The 16989-nt window shown below is 33.0% G+C and overlaps 1 long non-coding RNA gene across 1 annotated transcript; it reads left to right on the top strand.

Annotated features, from left to right (window-relative positions):
• The first annotated feature begins 10454 nt into the window (after positions 1-10454).
• On the top strand, positions 10455-14748 carry LOC135265474 (uncharacterized). Its single transcript, XR_010333160.1, has 3 exons — positions 10455-10794; positions 10845-11294; positions 11355-14748. It is a non-coding gene; the product is annotated as an uncharacterized LOC135265474 (long non-coding RNA).
• Positions 14749-16989: the final 2241 nt, after the last annotated feature.

The following is a 16989-nucleotide window of genomic DNA, read 5'->3' as shown; positions in this document are numbered from 1 at the left end:
AGTCAGTGGCCACATTTGGAAAATACATTTTTAGGCTTATTTAATTTTCCTACATTTCGTATCGTTAATAATAAAGAACTCCTCCAAATAAATTAAAACTGGAAATAATTACAAAAAGTTACAATTTAAGTTATTACGACTGAAATAAACATCAAAATCAGAAAAGTTCTGCGAGTTATGCTAATGACAGATGAATTTAATCTGTGCAAAAAAAATAATTTTCTGCAATCCTACACAAGAAGTACGAGTAAAAGACCTAAAGTCTACAGCGTGTCTTAATTTTCATTTTTTCTGCAGCTGCATGTACTTAAAATGATTGCGATACTGTTATTAATATTAATTTAACATTTGCAACAAATAGACAATTAACTAAATGCGCCACTTAATTTAAATGTATTGAGAAGGTGATTGGAGTCAAACTTTTCGAAAGTCTTTCTTAAAAGTTGTGTGCATGTATTACAAGGGTAACTTTAGACGCTAATTACAATGCTGTTATGACAAAATTATAAGCAACACGCGAGTCCGCATATAATTAATTATTCTTCTTAGTCAATCACGTGAAATAAGGTAAAAAGAAGGGAAGATGGAGTGATGTAGTATTCATTAAATGTTAATTAAAGAGGAAGAAAACTTAACTCATTACTCATCGGCAATCTTAAATCGCAGCACCCGTCTAAAGTTCCCCGTGCCTGATGGTTATACAACAAAGTGGGAAATACGCCGTACAAAAAAGAAAAATACAATCATGTGAAAAGTTCCAATACTTCCGATAAGTTTATTCTTTCCCCTAGGGCGAAAATATGAATTATCTGCAAAGTTTTCCCTTTGATTTTTAAACTTGAAACTTTGATCTGTTTCGTTAAATTCCATTATTTGTATGCAAATACGTTTGGCCAAAAGTTGTGGGAAATAACGTCAATACTTATTGTACTAAAATCCGTTTTGGTAAAAAAATGTGGAAAATTTAAATTATTTTCTTTTCTTCGGCGACGATGTTCTAGTTGATGGACGAATGTTAGCCAAGCCGTGAAGAACAGGTGAATGAAATGGATTTCCCAAATCGATCGGAAGTTAATTGACACTTTCTTTCCAAAAACGAAATCAAGAGAAACAGCAAATAAAAAGCGTAGCAACAATAAATGAATACATCATAATACGTAATTTATAATAATTAGGCGTCAAGTTCCTGAAGTTGGAAATTAACTGATCAGCTCCTGAAAAGCTTCATGATGTTCAACACTTTACGTTTCACGTAAACCAACAATTAATCACAACTTTCTTTCTCCATTTGCTGAAATGAATCATAAATTATTAATGAGGATCGTCGTCACAAACGTAGTTAGGAAATTTTTAATTACTTCCGCCAGTGAAGTATTTAGCGGGAAACACAGTGATACAGTGGCTTCCGGCCGACTGTCCTGCGTCTGGAAAAAGGACGAAATGTTGGCGGGACACGTCCTGCACTATGCAGGTCTACCAGCAGTCTCTTTCCCACAACATTACCGTTTGACTTGGTGTCCTTGTCGATTTACAACAAATTTTAATGTACTCTCGAACAGCGGTAGTGTTGAATGTTGTGGTCGGTCAGACGCTCCGCTCCGGTTAAAACAGACGTTGGGTCTCTTTAGCCGCTTTCGTATCATGCAGACGGGGTGGTAGTTGCTTTGTAGTGCTTAGTAGTTTGGTAATAGCAATGAATGGCAACGTGATAATAGTTTTAATGTCCTTGGTAAGAAACTAATGTAACTTTCCTCAATTTTCCCACAGTGACCTAAACTCAAACAGCTCGCAAACACAACAAAATCTTACTTGCAAATTCCACTTTTGCATAAATCCGCGTCACCTTCTTATTAAAAAAATTATTCGAGGAGTTATTTATACCTTTCTGCGGTCGCAATTATTATTACCTTTTTGTTTTTATTTGCTATTGTTAAATGTGTGTTTATCGCTCATTTGCATGGCTCAAAACATGATCGCGCAGCAGCTTGCCTGCTCTAGTAACTTAAAAGGCTCAAGACCCTCTGGGAGCTGGCGCATACGTTTTACGTGTAAACTGTTTTTACTGTTTTTAGCCGCAAATTTAGACTTGAAGAGTTTCTTGACATTTGCAGTGTTTCTTTATAAGTAAATGTAGTTCCAAGAAACATTCTTGATTAAAATAAATGGCTAGATATTTTTTTATTAAATAAAATGTCTGTTAATGAAGTTGATACGAATTTTTGATAACGGTGCATTGTATTGAGAATTTAAATAAACCATTTTATAGGAAATTTAAAAATACAGACCTGAGATATTTTAGATTTTTGTTAACTGTTCTTAATTGATAGATATAAAGCAAAAATTAAATTGTAAGTAGGCAACTTTTAATGCATCCTTCTTCGAATGCGTAGCTAGCTGGAAGAAGATTTATGACGGGTTTAGGACGCACCGCTGGAGGTAACCACCATTGGGGTGACCCACAAGATAATAATTTTATTGCCTTTGTTCAAGACAGAGAAATGTATCGGCACAAATAGGAATTTTAGCGATTTCTCTAATAATGGTATAAAATTAAAGCACATGATTTCGGAATTAATTTTTTTAACAAAATAATTAGGTACCTATAGATTTGCATTACGTTTTTTTTTGTGTAGACACTGCTATCAACGTATCTTATGAGATTTTGAAATACGAGTAATCACGCTCGCTATTTTTTTGAATACTTTTAACAATAAAATTATTCCTGTTTTAAAAAAAATATAAAAAAAGATGATTAAAACTTTGGTACTTAGCTTCGTTCTGTACAGGTTTTGTGATAGAACTACTGAGCTCCCTCACCACGACAAGGTGTCAACCCACTGAGGAAGTTTTTTTTTACTTTTATTGTTCAAATTAAAAATTATAATTATTATTAAAATGCTTATCATCATATTATGTATTTATGTAAAAATCTCTAAAACTTAACTTGAAATATTATTTACAAATCCTTTTTTATTATGCTGCGTAACGGTAAATTGCGACTATGTCTTGAATCAATTATTTCTGGTAACATGGCATTCATATAAAAATTTTCAAGACAATCTATCATTCCTCCGTTCCAATATTTACTATCGTTTTTCTCAATAATACAATATTTTAAATCTGTAGAGGTGTACACTATAAAATAACAAGTTTGGCGATTAGTAATGTGGAGCTGACCTTGTACTTGATGCATGTAATTATCTTTTTCTTTTAAAACTATTTTACTATCATCTTGAGAATCTATTTCTAAGTATTTAATCAATTTTTGTTCTATGGCAGTTTTAATATTTGTGTTTCTTGCGCTAAATGGACATTTAATTTCAACAATAGCATTGAACCCACTAACCCATCTGGTGTTGCACCTAAAAATTTTTTTTCTTTATCAACAAAAAAGCCGCATGAATCTACCTTTATACCTGTGATCTGTTCAAACTTCTCCTTTGCTTTCTCTTCATTATCAATTCCCCACTGTAGTGGTTCGGGTAATTTTTTAAATTTAGATAATCCCACACGATACAAGATATCTTTTACAGCATTCGAGTAGATAACGAATGGGGGGACAACACAACACAACCTTGACCTTGAGTTTGACCCCGCCCATTTTCCCTCTCTTTCTTTCAAGGTCACTCGTTCTCTCTCTCTTACTTTTTCAAGGCCAACCCCTCCACTTCCCCCACCACTTCAAGGCCAAGACATTATTGGACCTTGATGTTTTCAAGGTCAAGGCCATTCATGCTACTCCCCACTTTTGCAAGGCCAACAACTTCCCTCTTTACTTATCATTCAAGGTCACTGCAGCTAATATATATAAAATTCAATACAAATTCAAAACAGTATCTAATAAGTATTTCTCAATACTAAAGTAGTAAAAAAATGTGGTATCGTTTTACTTGTGAAGGTGTCATAATAGTGGAAGAAACGTGTTTCCACAACCAGTTAGGACACATATCTTTGGAAGGTGGTTGGGAACGTTTCTTTAATAGAGTGGTTGTGTGTGAACAGTGCAGCACTAAGGACATTTCTATTATTAATCCAGATGGGTGGAATAATTCTTTAAGTATTGACATTACTTGTAATGAAGAAGAATTTAAAGAGTTACTTAGAAAATATGGTTTCCTTTGTCATAAGTGTAAAACTCCGTGCTACACAGCTAGCCAAGTGGATCCGGAAAATGCCCAAAAAATTATAGCTATATACCACTAACTTAAATCAGCATAATGGAAGTTGACAATGGTATGTAATATGAGATTGTATGTACTTGTAGAAATTAAGTTTTAAATGTTTTCAGATCCTTACTGCTACATGCTCTTTTGCCTGTCTCCAAAGGACTGTAGTAACAGAAAATTTTTTTTTGTTTGAAATGTGTGAAGATTATGGCAGTGAGATTTCACATTTGTCATCTACATGTGACTTCAGTGTTAAACTACAAGTGTTTTTGGTGTAATACAGTAATAGGACAGAATTCTAAGTTGTGTGGAAATAATTTAATAAACAAAATGACTGTTAAAATATGGTATTTTAGTAGAGAGCGACAAATGATGTTTTATGATTCTGATGACTATGATTCTGACGACTCATCAAGTAGCTGTGATAGTGGTATAGAATGTTAGTTTGTTAATAAGAGTAGAAATTAGATATAAACAACTTGTAACCTTAGATTAAATTAGTATCTAGATTGTTCTTTTGCTGTATGGATAAAAGTAAATAAATGAAGTTATATAATAAACAGACTTGTGATTCTCAACATAGTATTGATTCAACTCTGACAAAGAGAGGTTGGGGTCTAATAAATAAATTAATAAATAAATTACCCATTGAATTACATATACCGGGTTATCAGTTTTGTGGTCCTGGAACCAAATTACAAGAACGAATTGCACTTGGACATAGTGGTAGAAATAAATTAGATCAGGCTTGTAAAGAACACGATATATCGTACGCCAACGAAACTAATTTGCAAAAACGACACGAAGCAGATAAGTTATTATTAAGTAAAGCAGTTGAACGTTTAAAAGCAAAAGACGCATCGTTTGGGGAAAAAGCAGCTGCATTAGCAATTGCTGGTATAATGAAAGGCAAAGTAAAATTCGGAATGGGAGCTAAAAGTAAAAAGGGTAAAAAAAGAAGACAAAAAAACTACGAATTCTAGTTGCTCCTAAATATGGTGGTTTTTTACCATTCCTATTACCACTATTAGGTGCTCTAGGCGCTTTAGGAGGAGGAGCTGCAGGGATAGCGACTGCTGTAAATAAAGCTTCGGTAGATAAAAAAATGTTGGAGGAAACTATGCGGCATAATAAAGCAATGGAAATGAGTAGCGGTAAAGGTGTAGGAAAAACTAAAGGGAAAGGTCTTTACATTGGTCCATATAAATGGTATCAGAAAAAAAACTCCCAGTAAAATTACCACGTCACGCCCTCACTAATATTGAAATAATAAAGTTTGCTCGACTATTACAAATTCCAAATTTTAGAGGTGTATATATGCGTAATAAATTACCGAAACTTATACATAAAAATAAAACAGGAATTATAAATTTAGATGAAGAAAAAAATAGTGGAACTCATTGGACAGCATATGTAAAAAATAAAAAAATATATTATACTTTGATAGTATGGGCAATTTAAAACCTCCAACAGAGATTATCAATTATTTCAAAAGTGATAATGATGGTAATAACATTACATACAATTATGATGGATATCAGAAAATGGGTTCATATAATTGTGGACAATTATGTTTAAAGTTTTTATATAGACACACATGCAAATTATAAGTTTAGTCGAATCAAAGATGCTGTTTGTATTAACAGGAAAATCAGCGATACTAAGTGCTGACTTTAATCCACCGATTGATGTTAGTGATGGTGTCTATGAACTGGGTGTTACAAATTTTGAAGTCTACAACAGTATACCGAATATTGATGAAGAAAATAATAAATTCTTTTTCGGGGATGTCGAATTTAAAATACCGACCGGTTGTTATCAATTAACCGATATAAACAACTATTTACAACATGTAATTGAAAAACAATTCCGTAATGACCTCTTATCTATTACTGCAAACAATAATACATTACATACACATATCAAAGCAACAAAAGATGTTGACTTTACCAAACCAAATACTATCGGACCAGTGTTGGGATTTAATAGTCAAATAGTTCCGAAAAATGTTGGAAAAGATTCGGACAATATTGCAGACATAATGAAACTTAATTCGATTATGATTGAATGTAATATTACAATTGGAAGTTTTAAAAATGGAGAACCTGTACACATAATTTATCAATTTTTTTCAAACGTTCCACCTGGATTTAAAATAGTACAGTCACCAGATCATGTGATTTACCTACCCATTAGTGTTAAAACTATCAGAAATATTACACTTAAAATAATAGATCAAGATGAAAAGTTGGTCAATTTTCAACAAGAGACTGTAACAGTTGGATTACATTTGCAGAAGAAAGAAGAAAATGGGTATTAGTTTTAGAACTGACTCATATAAAAAGCAACAAAAGTGTAGAAAAACAGTTAGTACGAAACGAACCGTGAAACAATTAAGTAATAAAAATAAACTGTTTCTAAAATCATTAGGATTTGAATTATACACATAAAAAATGTTCGATATTGAGAAGGGTATTGAGTGGGATGAAGGTGTGGTAGGTTACAAATTTCAAAGTCATGAGGCATATACAGCCAGATATGAAAACACGGATGAAATTCGAATTCCTTTACAAGAAGATTTGTGTACACTACCATGTGATAGTTTAATTTTAATTGAGGGACAATTGGTTAAAACCGACGCTACAACCAATAAAACTGTACCAGCAACAAAAACCAAGTTTGTAAATAATGGTGTCGCTTTTTTGTTTAGTGAAATACGGTATGAAGTAAGTGGAGTAACTGTAGATACAAACACAAAGCCAGGTATTACAACAACTATGAAAAATCTGGCATCATTAAATCAAAGTGAAAGTCTGAAATTAACAATGTCTGGTTGGGATCTAAATGAAGAAGCCACTAAACCTATAGATGGATATTTTCAAGCATGTATCCCATTAAATCGACTATTAGGATTTGCAGAAGATTATAAAAATATAATGCTAAACATACCGCAAGAGTTAATATTAATTCGTAGTAATAGTGATGTCAATGCATTAATTTGTACAACAAATGAGAAAGCACGAGTTGTAATTGATAAAATTGCATGGCTAGTTCCACATATTGTGCCCGGTTTAAAGGAAGAGGTTAAATTGACAAAAACCATTGAAAAAGATAAAGAAATTGCAGTACCGTACAGAAGCTGGGAACTTCATTCGCTGCCACTCTTTACAAATACTACAAAGTGTAGTTGGCCTGTGAAAATCTCTACAAAATTTGAAACACCTCGTTATATTATCTTTGGCCTTCAAAGCAATAGAGAAGGACAACTTGATAAAAATATGAGTAAATTTGATAGAGGCGATATAACCAATATGAGAGTATTTCTAAATAATGAACGATATCCGTATGAAAATTTAAATATTTCATATAAAAAACACCATTTCGGTATATTATATGAAATGTTTACAAACTTTAGATCCCGATACTATTATACAGATAAAAAAGAAACACACATTACACCTACACAGTTTTTCGACAGTTATCCACTAATCATAATTGATTGTTCAATGCAAAAAACTGGTTTACAAACACAGTCTATTGCACTGAGAATTGAATTTGATACAGACACCGGTATAAGTGAGGGAACCACCGCATATGCATTAGTCATTAGTGATCGAGCCTTTACATATACACCGTTGACAAAATCTGTAAAACAAGTCTAAATTAATATTAATAGTAATGGAGAACGAAGTGATTATAGACGTTCAAGGTTACAAAATTGGAAAAAAGTTTATAGTTAAAGAACTGGCTGCTTTAAGAGGAGACAAACTCGCACACTATGTTTTTCAACCCCCTTTCCCTTCACAACTTTTGAATCCACAACATGAAAAACAAGTAAAATGGTTAATGAAGAATTATCATTGTATTGACTGGAATATGGGACATATTCCATATTGGAAACACGTACAAGTTATAAACAATGTGTTGAAGGATGTTGACAAAATTTACGTAAAAGGAAAAGAAAAAGCCGAATTTTTGAAAAAATATACACATAAACAAGTTATTGAATTTCCACAACAACCAACATTACACGCCGATAAAGTTAAATGCATGTACCATCTGAACGATAAAGCATATTGCAGTCTACATAATGTATTTTTTTTAAAACAAACATTTCGTTGAAAGTGTACAAAACATTGTGTAAATAATCTCAACTCATCAGTCTATTAGTAATCATGGATCAAGAGAGTTGGATAACGTGTCGTAATAATCCAGGACATCGCCTGAAAGTAAAACATCTTCGACGACATTTACGAAGATGTCTTCCACATCGTGAATATTCTTGGAGGAGTTTTGATTGCGGAAATGGGAATTATTTTGATTCAACTTTATCCCATAATACTAATAATGATTATCAACAATCATCGAGAAGCAACTTTGAAAATACAAACTCTTCAAAAAATATTTTTTGTAATGATATGGAATATTAATTGAATTAATTAATTGTAGTATTTATAAATAAATGTTATATATTTATAAACATTTGTATTTTTTTCATAATATTTACCACTCCCTTACACTTTCAATAATCCTTATACACCACCCAAAAAAATTCATTTTATTTATAAAAAAAGAGTTGATTATTGCAGTGGATATGAGTGATTTTTCTCATTTTTTCAATAAATTAAACAGGTTAACGATGTCCTTGAAACAGGCGGTTACACTCCATCCTGTCTACATAGGTCTTCTTTTTACATTTTTTTGTGTCTATATGTTAACCTTGATGGAATACACCAATGTAGTTGCAGTAAGTGCATACAAAGAAGTTGACCTTGACGGGAGCTTTTAACAATTTATAAATGTGCAGAGAGTGCATGCAGAAATTCATTCTGTGTTGTACAGGTAGTCTGTGTACGAAATAATGTGTTCAAATTATTTTGCTAATTTTAAACCGTGCACTCATGGTGACGAGTGTTGTCAGTGTCCCGGTCCCTCAACTAGGACAACTGTAAGTAACCAGTCATCAAAGTTATTATTTAAAGTATTGAAGGGAAAAGTTGCAAATCCCTATCAAAACCGTAGTGGTTTTAATAGGGATAAACCTAGAATCAATATCGTTTCTGATGTAATTATTAGACCTGCTAATTCAAAATTAATCAAAAATGATGAGACACAATTTGAACAATTTGCCAAGTCGTCTTTAAATCAATCTTTGAGGGAAGATTGTCTTGAAGAGGATGTGATTGAATGTAGTCAGTTAAGTGTGAAAGAGAAGCAATTAGCTAATCACGCTGTTGCTAATATTGTTCAAATCGTTGATGAGGATGATGATGATTCTATGGTTATTCCTTCATCACAATCTGATAGTGAATTATCGTTTTCTTTACCATTCACGCAATACCTGGCTCAACATGGTATTGAAAATGATTATTCGGACGACATCTCGTTGACCTTAATAGACCAGTTTATTAACGAAGACGAGGCGGCGTTCAATCCGGTTGTGGATGAAGGAACTTGTCCCATCAATAATTCGATTACCGATGAGTTAAATGTATTTGATAATGATATGGTGGTGGTGGTGGAAGAACCCCCAATCTCTCCCAGTCCACCACTACCACCACAAAGCCCCTTCGTTGAGCCAGTGTTTACCCGCCCCGTTACACTAACATCTCCTGAAGCGGCACCCGCGATATTAACTCAACCCCCTATGATAATATCGCAGGACATCATTGACGCTTTATCGGAGCCTTGGGTTGAGGTGGAAAACATTATCAATGGTAACGTTGAACATCCCCCTCAACCCAATTCACCGATTATTGAGGAAAATGATGTTCTGCCAGAGAGATTGGTGGTGGTAGAGGCCGAAAATAACATCATTCGGTCACCACAACCATCACCACCACCGTCACCCATAATATTATCACAGGGCGTCAATGACATGCAACAACCATCTCTCATTGACGCACTGGCAGAGCCGTGGGTTGAAGAGAGGAGGCAGGGTGAAGAGATGGATGTTGAAAATGACATCATTCAACCCTCTCAATTGTCACCCATTCTAGGGCAAATAAATAATAGGATTGAGAATAGGGTGGAGGGTGGAGACGATGACGACGACGAAGACATCATTCCACCCACTCCCCCTCACTCACGATCAAGGAGGCGTCGGCGCCCTAGAAAGCCTCGTAGACGTTCGCGAAAGTCGCCATTAATATTAATTATTAATAATTATAATATTAATATTAATATTAATGATGTTAATATTAATAATTAATATTAATAAATCCTATTTCCATCCCACACTCATATCAAGTACATTTAATTCGGACGCGATTTTCCAAATTTTAACATCATACTACCTACAACACGATGGCAAGCATGCTGCTCCTCCTCGAGGTCTTGCTGGATACCTATCTCTGAACACAAAAAAATATATATTTATATAGTATAAATAAAAGTCATTCAAAGATAGTAACAGAAGGCAGCAAATTTATAATTAAACTTTGTTAGTAACCTGTTTAATTTATTGATTTATATTTTCATAAGAAAATGCATCACTGTGAAAACTGTAATAAACAATTTACAACCCGTCAATCACGACTACGCCACGAAAAGCTCTATTGTCAAGTGGTCAAAAAACAGGAAAATGGAGGACCGGCCGCCAAGAAACAGAAAATATGTCATTCAACTGGTAAGTTTTAACTAATAGGTACTCTATTTTCAATTATTTTTCTTTTCTAGCTAGCAACAATTATATGTGCGTTACATGTAATCAAGAAATTGCTCCAAAGCTTATTACGGCCCATGAGAGAAGTAGACAGCATAGAAATAATTGTCAAAGTACTCCCTTGGAGGATGGGGTGTTTGCACTCAGCAGTGCATTTAAATCACGCATCGCTTCATATAGGATTTGTGATGAGGGCCATTATATCGATTTAAATGAATTTATGGATAAAATTCACAATAAATTACTTAGACTTATTGTTTCACAAATTGAAAAATTTAGTACAATCAAAATAAATTTGGAATTATTTGGATTGTATACCATTGAGTCAAAAAATATATTTGATGTAAAATCTTTCAATACTACTAACAGAATTGTCACTTTAGGCACGAATATTAGGAATATGTTGCATGACTTTCAAGAAGTTATTAGTCAAAAAATGATGGATTTTTTGGAACGAGATTCAGGTAGTTATATATTGTAAAAATCTTTATAATACAATTATTTTTTTTGCTTCTTTGTTTTAGGCTGGACACTTGTGAAAATCTTACATTTAGAATTAAATGTAAACTATTACAATCCATTGAAAGCTTCATCGTATATCCCACTACCGCCAAGCGTGAAAATGAAGAGGGCAATAGTTAATGTTCAAAATCAGGATATTCATTGTTTTGGTTGGAGTGTCGTAGCAGCAGTGTGTCTACCTATGGGACCAGAACATTTGCCCAGTTCATATCCACATTGGTCGACACTTTTTAATTTCCAAGGTATTGAATTTCCTGTAAAACTGGATAGTATTGCAAAATTTGAAAGTCAAAATAATGTCTCTATTAATGTTTACGGACTTGAATTACTTTATGTAAACAATAAGGTAAAATTTGAAATTGTGGGACCATTATATTTTACAAACTTTAAGAAACCGGTACACATAAATTTATTATTGTTGAGTGATAACGATGGTAATCAACATTACTGTACAATAACTAATTTGCCACGTTTAGTATCTTCCCAACTCTCAAAACATCATCATTCAAAATATTTCTGTGATGGATGTCTACAATATTTCACAACCCAAGCTTTATTAGATAGACATTCTTCGACTGATTGTGGAAAACTTTATGCTAGAATCCCAAATAATGAATTAATAACAAATAGATTTGGTTATAATGTTCCCGCTAATGTATTAGAATTTCAAAATTATCATCATAAAATGACTATTCCATTTATTGTTTATGCTGATTTCGAATGTTTATTGAAACCTATGAGTACAGTTGCACCAAATCCAAATCAATCATTTTCGATAAAAACTTTTCTCCATCAACCATATTCATGTGCATATTACATTAAATGTTCATATAACGATCAATTATCTAAATTCCAAAGTTTTCGAGGACAGTCATCTGTGGCTGACTTTATTACAGCATTAGAAATAGATTTGATAGAGATTTATAAAAAGTATTTAAGTATTGTACAACCAATGCTTCCATTAACTATTCAAGAAGAGTTTGATTATCTTACAGCAACGGAATGTCATATTTGTCAAAAACCTTTTCAACAGAATGATATTAAAGTAAAAGATCACTGTCATTTAACGGGTCGTTATAGGTCCGCCGCGCACAGTAATTGTAACTTGAATTTTCAAATACCAAATTTTATTCCGATAGTATTTCATAATTTAACAAATTATGATAGTCACTTATTCATTAAAGAGTTGGCCCTTGAAGAAAGTGAAATTAATATTCTTGGTAAAACTAAAGAGAAATATATTACATTTTCGAAAAAAATTTGTGTAGGCGAATATCTAAATTCAAACAATCGAATAGTCAAGGAGCACTTACACTTGCGTTTTATAGATAGTTTTCAGTTTTTGGCATGTTCATTAGAAAAACTGGCAGCAGCCTTGGATGATGCTCAATGTATGGAAGTAAAACGATACTTTCCCGTTGACAGAGAATTTCAGTTAATTAGACAGAAAGGGGTTTTTCCATATTCATTTATCGATGATTTTTCTAAATTAGATCTCACGGAATTACCACAAAAAATTGATTTTTACGATAAACTTCGCGATGAGCATATTTCTGAAGATGATTATCAACGAGCTAATACCGTATGGAATACATTCCATTGTCAGACTCTAGGCGAATATTCTGATCTCTATTTAAAAAGTGATATTTTGCTATTAGCTGATGTCTTTGAGAATTTTCGAAACATGTGCCTTAAGCATTATGAACTTGATCCAGCACATTACGTGACAGCACCATCTCTTAGTTGGAATGCTATGCTTAAATTTACCCATGTAAAATTAGAATTATTGACTGATATAGATATGTTGCATTTTTTCAAAAAAGGGATTCGTGGGGGAGTTAGTACATGTGTTAAACGAGCGGCTCAAGCAAATAATAAATTTCTTCCAAATTATGACCCTTCGAAACCGACATCATACATTTTATACCTCGATGCAACAAATCTCTATGGTTGGGCTATGAGTGAAGTACTCCCTTTAGGTGGATTTACTTGGCTAACGCAAGACGAAATTAATTCACTTAGTATTATGGATTTGACTGATACCACACCTGAAGGTTATGTCCTTGAAGTAGATATCTCTTATCCTCATCATTTACACAACTCTCATAATGATATGCCATTTCTACCTGAAAATTTAATTCCACCAAACGGAAAATGTGCTAAACTCATTCCAAATCTATGTGCTAAAACAAACTACATAATACACTATCGAAATTTAAAACAAGCTCTACAAAATGGACTAGAATTGACAAAAATTCATAGAGTACTAAAATTCAATCAATCGTCATGGCTCAAACCATATATTGATTTAAATACGAAATTACGAAATCAGACTAAAGATAAGTTTGAAAAAGATTTATTTAAACTCATGAATAATAGTGTGTATGGAAAAACCATGGAAAATGTCGATAATCGGGTAGATATTAAACTGGCTACACATTGGAAAAAGAACGGTCACAAGTATGGAGCAGAGACATGGATAGCCAAACCACAATTTAAAAATTGTTCTATTTTTACTGAAAATTTAGTTGCAATAGAAATGAATAAAGTTCAAGTAACGTATGATAAACCTATTTATGTAGGATTCAGTATATTGGAAATTTCAAAAACTTTAATGTATGACTTTTTTTATAATTTCCTTAAAGTTAAGTATGGAAATAATGTACAGCTTTTGTATACGGATACGGATTCATTAATTTTAGAAATTTATACGGAAAACGTATATAATGATATTAAGCAGAATATTGATCGGTTTGATACTTCAAATTATCCCGAGAATAATATTCATGATATTCCTAAAACTGTGTCTATTATCGGTAAAATGAAAGATGAGTATGCTGGTGTACCAATTGTACTACTTTATGGCACCGGTGCCAAAGCATATTGTGTGCAAACAGTGAATGATTTAATTAAAAAGGCTAAAGGTGTAAGTAAACATGTAATTGATAAATCTCTAACACTGTTACAATATCGGGCAATTGCAACAAATCCTTCATCTTCATCAGTTTTCTGTGTTATGAACGTTTTCAAATCTTATTTACATAATATGTATACCGAATTAAGGAATAAAATAGCACTGTCTAATTTCGATGATAAACGATACATTTTAGGTAATTCAATTGACACATTAGCCTGGGGACATTACGATATTGATAGAGATCGAAATTTAGATTCTCTAATTAGAGAATTGCAAAAATATGTGGAACCCACTGATTGAATTTTACCTTATTGTAGATATGTAACGATATGTAACCATTTATTTATACTACATAGTTATTATTATTATTATTATGTATTTATAATTGATGTAATGTGTAAAGTATTTTTATTTGTATTTTGTAAGTCAACAATGAAACTTGTGCAACAAAAAGATTTATTAAAAATTTCTAATCACGACTATTCAGTTTGTGTACCCTATCAACACTTTCCTAAACATAATACTTTATTCAATAATAGTGTAAAAAGAGGACTAGTGGTTGGACGTTCTGGATGTGGAAAAACAAATGTGATATTAAGTCTTTTGCTGCATCCTAATGGATTACGCTTCACAGACATTTACTTATTTTCAAAAACCCTACAACAACCAAAATATCAATTTTTAAAATCGGTTCTGGCACCTCTCGATAAAGTCGGTTACTATGAATATGAAGATGGTGCCGAAATTCCTCCTCCTAAAGAAATCAAACCCTATTCCATAATAATATTTGATGATGTAGTAACTTGTAACCAAAATATAATACGTGATTATTTTTGCTTTGGTAGGCATTATAATATCGATTGTATATTTATTAGCCAAACGTATTCTTCCATTCAGAAACAATTAATTCGTGATAATGCTAATTTCATAATTATCTTTCCTCAGGATGTATTAAATTTAAAACATATTTTTAATGATCACGTTGGTACAGATATGTCATTTGAAACCTTTCAGAAAATGTGTTCACAGTGTTGGCAAAAACCGTATGGATTTGTTACTATTGATAAGGATGCTGAACAAGACAATGGGCGTTATCGTAACGGTTTTGATCAGTTCATTAAAATATAAATGTAAATGTTTGTCAAAGATTTATTTATTAGTCGACGATCGACATGGATAAACGTTTAGCTTTAGAGCTGGATAAGGCAAGACGACACGTTAAACAAAAAGTACGATCATTATCTTCACACATTGCAAGTTCGCAAAGACGTTTCGCAACCCACATTCAACCTCTAACCGATCCAATAAAAAGTTTAATTTCTGAAATTAAACATGAACGCGAAGTTGTCCCAAAACAGGAAAAAATATCAATTCATCATGAGGTCAAACAACCGGAGGCGAAGCGACTTTTTGAGTCAACGACTACAAGCCGTAGTACTACATCGCTCGATCCACGTTTCAGTTTAATGCGACAACATGCGGCTGCTAGCACACCCAGAGAGGAGGGAGAGTCACTCAAGAACGTGACCATTGGAAAGTTACAAGAAACATTAATAAATTTGTCAAAAACCGATGCATTTCGCCATTTTCTTAAACAATGGACCGGTTTACCTCGACAGTACATTGAAGATATGATTATTGACACAGAAAACAAATTTGATCATCAATATGGTGTGAGACATGGAACCGAGGCAAATAAATTTTTTATTGGCAATTCTGAAATTGATTTCAAAGACGATCATGTAATCGTTCAAAATGTAGCTTATCCTGATACACCTGGATTATATGAATTATTATTTAAAAAAAATCCAACTAATTATACTCAATCAGATTTAGAAACTTATCGAAATATTGTCATTCGAACCAATGCAGACAGAAAAAACTATAAACCAAATGCACAAATTCTGGGTAATGTAGGGAACAAATATAAAACAATTATTCGACATTTCTCGAGACAGCCACTACCGCTTCAGGAACACCGTGCATCTCAGTCGCCGCCATTTTACAGTGATACTGAAGAAAGCCTTGATGCCGATCAAGGTCAATCGACTCCTGTCCAGCAACGAAGCCGCTGTAGTAGTCTTTCAATTCTCGTACCACCAGCACGTAAACAGTATCCGCGACTTCGCAACATACCTGCAATACAACGATTGCAGGCTCAAGGTCATGAACAATCAACTCCGACAAGTAGTATCCAACCAATATCAAAAAGAGTTAAGGGTGGTGGTATTCTTCGCACATTGGCTTTAACAGATAAAAATTTAGAATTTGTTCCCTACAAAAATCCCAACACACTCGTAAATAGACTACGTCTTTTATTATCATCGACAGTAGCTGGTAATAATAATCATATGAATGAAATCAATCGCATCATAACAGAATTGCGTGAATCGAAAATAATTCGTTAATAATTTAGAGACGACTTGTATATATTGCAAACACATTATATTTTATAGTTAGTATTTCTACATACTTTATTCATTCAATAGACAAGAATATGACATTAGATAAATTTGGTGAACACATTAGTGAACACAGAATTCGGACAACTTTACAACGTGTCAAATCTTTCTCATATACCACAATCTCACTCTTTGGGACACTGGATCCAGCTAAAAAACTTTTTGTATTATTTAATATTGGTACGAATTATATTTTCCCATTAAAAGAAGCAACGATTACGTCTGTACATGGTAGTCCATCGAGCGGGTGGATTGCAT

Source organism: Tribolium castaneum, chromosome 2, assembly GCF_031307605.1.
Source record: "Tribolium castaneum strain GA2 chromosome 2, icTriCast1.1, whole genome shotgun sequence".
NCBI classification, from domain to species: domain Eukaryota; kingdom Metazoa; phylum Arthropoda; class Insecta; order Coleoptera; family Tenebrionidae; genus Tribolium; species Tribolium castaneum.
Note: the sequence above shows the minus strand (reverse complement) of the source record. Positions and strands in the feature narration are given on the sequence as shown.